Raw genomic sequence first — 8,508 nt, forward strand, 5'->3', positions numbered from 1 at the left:
CTGCATATGCCGCTTACATACTATTCACATTCACTTCCCATTGCACAAGCACCTCACACATGACTTTTCTTTCTGTTAGCAGCTTCTGTAACACCAGTCACTGAAGCCCTGAGCACCTGCTGCCCAAGAGCCACTTTTCTCCTCCTGTATCCATGTAACAACAATCTCAGTGTATCTCAATAGCACCCAAGCATCTCAACAGTGCTGCTGTAGCACTGAAGTGCTATATTCATCTAGAGCAGGGGTATCAAACATGCAGCCCAGGGGCCGAATCTGGCCCCCAGAAGGCTCCTTTCAGTCCTCCGAGCAACTGGTTGTCATCTGCTTCCTTCTCCCTTTCTCTTGCTTCCTTCTTGCTTTGCTAGGCTTGGTCAATCACACAGGATCTACAGAGCAAAGCCACATTCCACACAAATTATTTATATGTAACGAAGGGACGGTGATTAAGTTGGATGGAGACCAAAGTCTTAGTGAAAAGCAACAAAGCTACAATACTTGGTTAAACCAGGAACACAGGACAACAGGGACAAAGTCCTTCCATCCCAACCCCTCTCCCCAAAAAACAGAGAACAATGTGAAAGGCTTTGTTTGCCTAAAGGTAAAGGTAGTCCCCTGTGCAAGCACCAGTTGTTTTTGACTCTGGGGTGACATTGCTTTCACAACGTTTTCACGGCAGACTTTTTAATGGGTTGGTTTGCCATTGCCTTCCCAAGTCATCTACACTTTCCCCCCAATAAGCTGTACTCGTTTTACCAACCTCGGAAGGATGGAAGGCTGCGTCAACTTGGAGCCGGCTTCCGCTGAGATTGAACTCAGGTTGTGAGCAGAGGGCTCCGACTGCAGTACTGTAGCTTTACCACTCTGTGTCACTCTGTTTGCCTACTACAGATTAATTATATAGGCAACTCTGATTAGCTATGGGTTACCAGGGTGAAAGGGAAGAGCCATTTCAGGGAGCAGACCCTGAGAAAGCTGGGGGTGGTGGAGCTGGTGAAGATCACAAGCAAGGATTTTCATATTTTGGAAATTGTAATCCACAAGACTCATGACGTTTTCTACAAGGTCTGTTTATAACACCATTCCAAGGAGGGCTGCACACCCCTAAATCAGCTGAAATCAACAAGTTTAGAAGGGTGTAACTCTGCCAATGGCAAACCACCTCGTAAAAAGTCTGCCAAGAAAACATCATGATGTGATGTCACCCCATGGGTCAGTATTGACCCGGTGCTTGCACCTTTACCTTTTTAACTCTGCCAAGAATTCCACTGGTAATATCATTAAGTTTAAATCCAAGCATTCTGAGTTAGCTATCATCAGTTAAGCTGTCATTAAGGTTGATAAAAACTTAATGACAGAAATGAAACTACTAAAACAAGCTTTTTTACTTAAGGTTATGCCTACCTTCACATTAGAACCCAAACTTCCTGTGTTTAATATTCAACTTCATTTTCAAATGCTTCTCCATTAACATAATGTATGCCAGTTTGCAAGCCTGGTCAGAGAATCTGCAACTAAATAATTTTCAAGTTTCCTTCATAGCAAATGTATTATATGCAGTGTGAAATTATTTCTCCACACTGTCCTGTTCAGAACAGAGGAGGAAGGCACAATATATTTCATAATGTTCCCAAGTGTTGTCTAGAATTTAGAAAATATTACATATATAGCTATGCCTCGTCTTAAATTGGTGTTTAATTATATAAGTTAGCACTACGTTACTGATAATAATCTAATTCACTAGCACTGAAAAATCTTACTTTCCTTTAACAGTACATGCTTGTACAATTATATGTATGCATGTTTATTATTCAGTTGCTCTAAACGTTCATAATTAGACCAGAGTTTGTGGATGGGACCTTAAGTTTCCCTTCTTCTTCCAGCCTGCTGAATCTCTCCCCAAAAGTAGCTGCTAAGGGCAAGGTTTTCATGCAAGTGATGTGGCAAGTATGTCCAACAGGTAGATCGTGATCTACTGATCAGAGGTAGATCACCAGCCCCACTTGGTCTCATGGTTTGCTGGACAGGTGTTTGGGGGTTTTTGACGATTGTTTGGTGTGGTGGTATTTGATTATTGGTGCCAGTATGATGAATTCTTATTTTTACTTTTAGAACTGCATGTGTGGTTCTGGCATCATCTAGAGGTCTTCAGTTCCTGTTGATCTTTAATACTTTGGGACAATGACAGTTTTGGACCAGATTCAGCCAGTGTTAACTTAGCACCCCAGCCACCCCAGTATAGCGAAGATGAGTGTTCCAAAGAAGAGCAAAACCTACCACTTTTATGATGAATGGGAAATGGACTACTTCTTCAACATGGTGAAAGACAAGTGTTGTCTACTTTGTAATGCCCCTGTATCCTTGACCAAAAAGGGTAATCTGGAGCGTCATTATAAGGCTCTGCATAGCAATAAGTTTGATGCTGATTTTCCACCCAAAAGTGAAATTCATAAACTGAAGCTCAAAGAACTTAAATCTAAATTGGTTGCGCAGCAACAGTTGATGGTGAAGCCAAGGTCACATTCAGTCAATGCAACCATGGCATCCTTCAGGGTCAGCAACCTGATCGCAAAGAAGTACAAACCTTTCAATGAAGGAGAATTTGTAAAAGATTGTTTTCTTGAAGCAGCAGACAATCTTTTTGAAGGATTTAAAAATAGGAAAGAGATCATAGCTGCTGTTTAAGATGTACAATTGTCAAGAAACACCGTTGTGCGGCGAATAGAAAAGATGTGTGAAAACACAACTGAACAATTTTTGGAGGATGCTTCAGTTTGTGTTGCTTTCTCACTCCAACTGGATGAATCTACAGACATAACAGACATAGCCTGCCATGTCCTTGGGCGATCACCTTACCGCCACAACCAGGGAGAAAATCCTTAAAGGCGAATACGTTGATGTATTTAGCCTACTGTATAGGGAATTAGAGAAGAAATCTAAGGATGAGCTTGACGAAAAAGACAAAGAGAAGCTCAAGCGCCGTAAAGTAGATAGGACTTGGGCGAACTGGCTTCCCGGTTTCCTCATTTATGCGGGCGTTATTGCTAGGGCGGGGGGGTGGGGGGGGTGGGCTCCCTCTGGGAATCCTACCCCCCCAGGGAAAGTGCATGCGCAATACATAGCCTCTCCTCTCCCGGTGTAGTGAACGCCGCGTGGTCACTGTCTGGCTATGCCTGGCAGATGGTCACTGCAATGGCCTCTCCTGCATTACTGCATCCGTAGCAACACCTTCTCGCTGGTCCCCCCCGTTTTCAAAGAGTTTGCTACGTCATGGTGCGACCGAAGTGTCCGGCGGTATAACCGGATGGGCAGGCTGGGCCCACCAACCTCGTCAGCCTAAGAGAAGGAAAACTCTAACATCAAACCCGGGCAGATAGAGCTCGTTAATGTAACACCTACCACCTGGAGGACTCACTGCCGGCGTCCCGGCTTACTGGGCCATGGCAGATGACCCCCAGGTGAAAGGGTGGAGCCAGTACCGCGCACACTGCGCTTCACCTAAAAAATTCCTCTGCGCAGGCCTGAAGGGCATATCCACACACACAACCCACAACGCATCAAGTCCTGCAGCGATAGGCAAGGGGCGAAACGGCAGGTGGAAGGTGCCACTGGAAGCAGCAGTCCCGATCCTGCATGTAGGCGGTTCAGGATATTGGTCGCCTGATGCTAACCCGGAGACGAAAGCATCTTTCAGCAGCACCCTGAACGACCAAGCAGCCTTATCTAGGGACAGCACTGCTTGCTCCACACGGAGAGGGGCCTAGAAAAGGTGGCCTAAACAAAGCTCGTCTCCCCCACCCCAGTTGGCTAGCCGCGGTCAACGGGCATCCTTACTTGCGGTCGAAAAATAACAACAAAGAAAAGGCATGCACCTGCCTCACAAAGTGTGCAAAGACTAAAGCTTGCGTGTTGGAACATCAGAACCATACTTGACACAGTAGGCAGTGGTCGCCCTGAACGACGCTCTGCTCTAGTTGCCCACGAACTTCTCAGGTTGAATATCGACATAGCAGCTCTCAGTGAGGTCCGTTTCCCTGAGGAAGGTAGTCTTCAAGAACACGGTGCTGGCTATACCCTCTACTGGTCGGGTAAGTCAAAGGCTGAGAGCCGCCTTTCTGGCGTTGGCTTCATGGTCAGGAACTCCATTGCCTCCAAACTCAAAAACCTTCCAACAGGTCACACAGATCGCATCATGTCCATGCGCGTCCCACTTCAAAACAAGCAGCATGCAACACTCTTCAGTGTGTATGCCCCAACCCTTCAAGCAGATCCTGCAGAAAAGAACAAGTTCTATGCTGATCTACGCAACCTCGTACGGAAGACCCCTACAGAGGACAAGGTGATCGTCCTTGGCGACTTCAATGCCAGAGTAGGTAAAGACTCAGAAGCCTGGAAAGGAGTACTTGGCAAACACGGCATTGGCAACTGCAATGACAATGGGCGCCTCCTGCTAGAATTCTGCATGGAGCACCAGCTCACCATCACCAACACTATCTTCCAGCAGAAGAACAGTCTGAAGACAACCTGGATGCACCCACGGTCCAAGCATTGGCACCTTATCGACTACATTCTGGTGCGCCAGAGAGACCTTCGAGATGTCTTACACACCCGAGTAATGCCCAGCGCAGAATGTCATACGGATCATCGTCTTGTACGCTGCAATCTCCGTCTTCACTTTAAACCCACACCCAGGAGAGGAGGTATCCCTCGGAGGAAGTTTCAGGTTGGCAGCCTCCAGTCAGCTGAAGTTAAAGCTGCCTTCCAGGCAAAACTCCAGTCAAGAATTGAGGACCTCAGTTGCCCCACAGACCCTTCTCCAGAAGCACTCTGGGAACACCTAAAAACTACCGTCCTGCAGATCTCTGAAGAAGTCCTCGGGTTCTCCACAAGGAAGAACAAGGACTGGTTTGATGAGAACAATCAAGAGATCCAAGAATTACTGGCAAAAAAGAGATCTGCCTACCAAGCACATCTTGCTCAGCCCTCCTGTCCTGGGAAAAAAGCAACCTTTCGCGCTGCATGTAGCAACCTCCAGCGCAAGCTTCGAGACATTCAGAACGAGTGGTGGACCAAGCTTGCAGAGAGAACCCAGCTGTGTGCAGACACTGGTGATTTAAGAGGGTTCTACGAAGCCCTGAAGGCAGTATATGGTCCATCATATCAGGCTCAGAGTCCCTTGCATAGTGCAGACGGCCAAGTGCTCCTCACAGACAAGGCATCCATATTGAACCGGTGGTCGGAGTATTTTCAGGTTCTCTTCAGTGCCAACCGCGTAGTTCAAGATTCAGCAATCCACCTCACCCCACTTCAACCGGTGAAAACAGAGTTGGATGAGATCCCCACCCTAGAAGAGACTGTTAAAGCCATCAAGCAACTGAAAAGTGGCAAGGCAGCAGGAGTTGATGGAATTCCACCAGAGATCTGGAAGCATGGGGGCACAGTACTACATAGCTCACTTCACAAAGTACTTGTCACCTGCTGGGAACAAGGCAAATTACCACAGGACTTTCGCGATGCAATCATCATCACCCTATACAAGAACAAAGGGGAAAAGTCAGACTGCTCCAACTACCGGGGGATAACCCTGCTCTCCATCGCAGGCAAAATCCTTGCCAGAATACTCCTGAACAGACTGGTGCCCACCATTGCAGAAGAACTCCTCCCAGAGAGCCAGTGCGGCTTCAGAGCTAACAGGAGCACCACCGACATGGTATTTGTTCTCAGGCAGCTCCAAGAGAAATGCAGGGAACAGAACAAGGCTCTGTATGTGACTTTTGTCGACCTTACCAAAGCTTTCGATACCGTTAGCAGGAAAGGCCTGTGGCAAATCTTGGAACGTTTAGGATGTCCCCCAAGGTTCCTCAGCATGATCATCCAGCTACACGAAGACCAGCGAGGCCAAGTCAGACACTGCAACGACCTCTCGGAGCCCTTCCCAATAGGCACAGGTGTAAAGCAAGGCTGCGTTCTCGCGCCAACTCTCTTTACGATCTTCTTTAGCATGATGCTTCAAAGAGCCGCAGTAGATCTAGATGAGGACGATGGTGTCTACATCCGCTATCGCACCGATGGCAGCCTGTTCAACCTGAGGCGACTAAAGGCACACTCCAAGACAATGGAAAACTCATCCAAGAGCTACTGTTTGCTGATGATGCTGCACTCGTCTCCCACTCGGTATCAGCTCTGCAGCATATGACGTCCTGCTTTGCAGAGGCTGCCAAGCTATTCGGCCTAGAAGTTAGTCTGAAGAAGACAGAAGTTCTCCACCAGCCTGCACCCCAGGAAGATTATCACCCTCCCTGCATCACTGTGGGTGAATCAGTTCTGAAGACAGTCCAGCAGTTCAGCTACCTGGGGTGCATCATCTCCTCAGATGCCAAGATCGACAAGGAGATTGACAACAGGCTGGCAAAGGCAAACCGTGCATTTGGCCGACTGCACAAAAGAGTGTGGAGCAACAAGCATCTGAAAAAAGGCACGAAGATCAATGTTTACAAAGCGGTTGTGATGACAACCCTCATCTATGGCTCCGAATCGTGGGTTTTATACCGTCATCACCTGCGACTCCTTGAGCGCTTTCATCAGCGCTGCCTTCGCACCATCCTCAACATCCACTGGAGTGACTTTGTGACCAACACTGAAGTCCTCAAGCGGGCAGAGGTTACCAGCATCGAGGCACTGCTGTTGAAGACGCAGCTGCGCTGGGCAGGGCATATTTCTAGGATGGAAAACCACCGCCTTCCCAAGATTGCCCTGTATGGCGAACTCTCCACCGGCCATCGAAATAGAGGGGCACCAAAGAAGAGGTACAAGGACTCCTTGAAGAAATCCCTTAGCACCTGTCACATCAACCATCACCAGTGGTCTGACCTAGCCTCAGATCGCAAAGCATGGAGGCACACCATCCACCAGGCTGTCTCTTCCTTTGAGAACGCACGCATAGCTGGTCTTGAGGACAAAAGGAGATTGAGGAAGAATCGCACTGCTACAGGACCAACCCTAAATCAGACTTTTCCCTGCAGCCGCTGTGGCCGGACCTGCCTGTCCCACATTGGTCTTGTCAGCCACCAGCAAGCCTGCAGCAAACGTGGACTATTGCACCCTTCTTAAATCTTCGTTCGCGAAGCCAAGCCGAGAGAGAGATTGCTAGGGCCCAACCATGGAGAGCCGCACCACTGTTCCAGCACTGCGACATTATATACCGGGCATATAATGATTTCGCTGGGGGCGCTTGGCTCCAGTACGACGAACAGTTCCGTATGTGGGCAGCGGTTAATCCTTGTCTTCAGTGGAATCAGATTAACCAGCAGCTTTGGCTGCAGCTCATGGCCCCCGCAAAACCTAACGCAGAGGAGCGATCTGATAGCGGCCATTTGGTCCAGAAGACATCGGCTACATCGGCTACATCCTTTACTGGTGCCCGCGCAGCCGCGGGGCAGTCGGTTCAGCCATGGCTGCTTTGCTGGGAGTTCACCTCCCAAGGCTCCTGCGCCAGGAAGGGCTGTAAGTATAAACATGAGTGCCCGATCTGCGGAGGCCCCCACGCTTTCACCGCCTGTACCAGGTCCAAGCAGCGGTGGCCCGGTAAGCGGACGGGCGGTGGGCCCGGGCAGCCCCCTGGAAAAGGGTCCCAGCCCCATTCAGCTGACGGTTCTTAGGCAGCTGTTGAATTTGTACCCCCTTTCCGATGACGCGCGTTACCTGTTTGAGGGATTCTCCTTTGGTTTTAGAATCCCATATCAGGGCCCCCGGACCCCGTTTTTTGCTGCTAATTTGCGTTCGGTTAAGGGTTTCGAGCATATTGTGAGGGAAAAGATCAGGAAAGAGTGTGCCGAGGGTCGGGTGTTAGGCCCGTTCAAGTCCCCCCCCCGCCGAACCTGAGGGTATCCCCCTTGGGGGTTGTACCTAAGAAGGCGGCAGGTGAATTTAGATTAATTCACCACCTTTCTTACCCCAGGGGTAGTTCGGTAAACGATGCAATTCCTCCGGAGCTTTGTTCGGTGAAGTATATTTCTTTCGACCGTGCAGTGCAGATAGTCCGGCGGTGCGGCGGGGCGCGGAGTTGGCGAAGTGCGATATAAAATCAGCTTTCCGCCTTCTCCCGGTTCACCCCAGGGATTTTGATCTGTTAGGTTTTGCTTTCGAAGGAAGTTATTATGTTGATCGGGCACTGCCTATGGGTTGTTCAGTTTCCTGCGCCGCGTTTGAGCGCTTTAGTACCTTTTTAGAATGGGCCTTGCGTTTTAGAACGGGTTTACGCGACACGGCTCATTATTTAGATGATTTTCTTTTCGTGGGCCCTGCTGGTTCTGGGCAGTGCCTTTCGTTGTTAACTGCCTTCGTGGATTTAGCCGAAGAGCTGGGAGCTCCGTTGGCTGCAGAAAAAACTGAGGGCCCAACTACGGTTCTTACCTTTTTGGGCATCGAGTTGGACATGGTGCGCCAGTTTTCTAGACTGCCCGAGGACAAGCGAGTTAGTCTGCTGGCTCGGGTGCGAGCGATGTTGGGTAG

Source organism: Heteronotia binoei, chromosome 4, assembly GCF_032191835.1.
Source record: "Heteronotia binoei isolate CCM8104 ecotype False Entrance Well chromosome 4, APGP_CSIRO_Hbin_v1, whole genome shotgun sequence".
Lineage (NCBI taxonomy): Eukaryota > Metazoa > Chordata > Lepidosauria > Squamata > Gekkonidae > Heteronotia > Heteronotia binoei.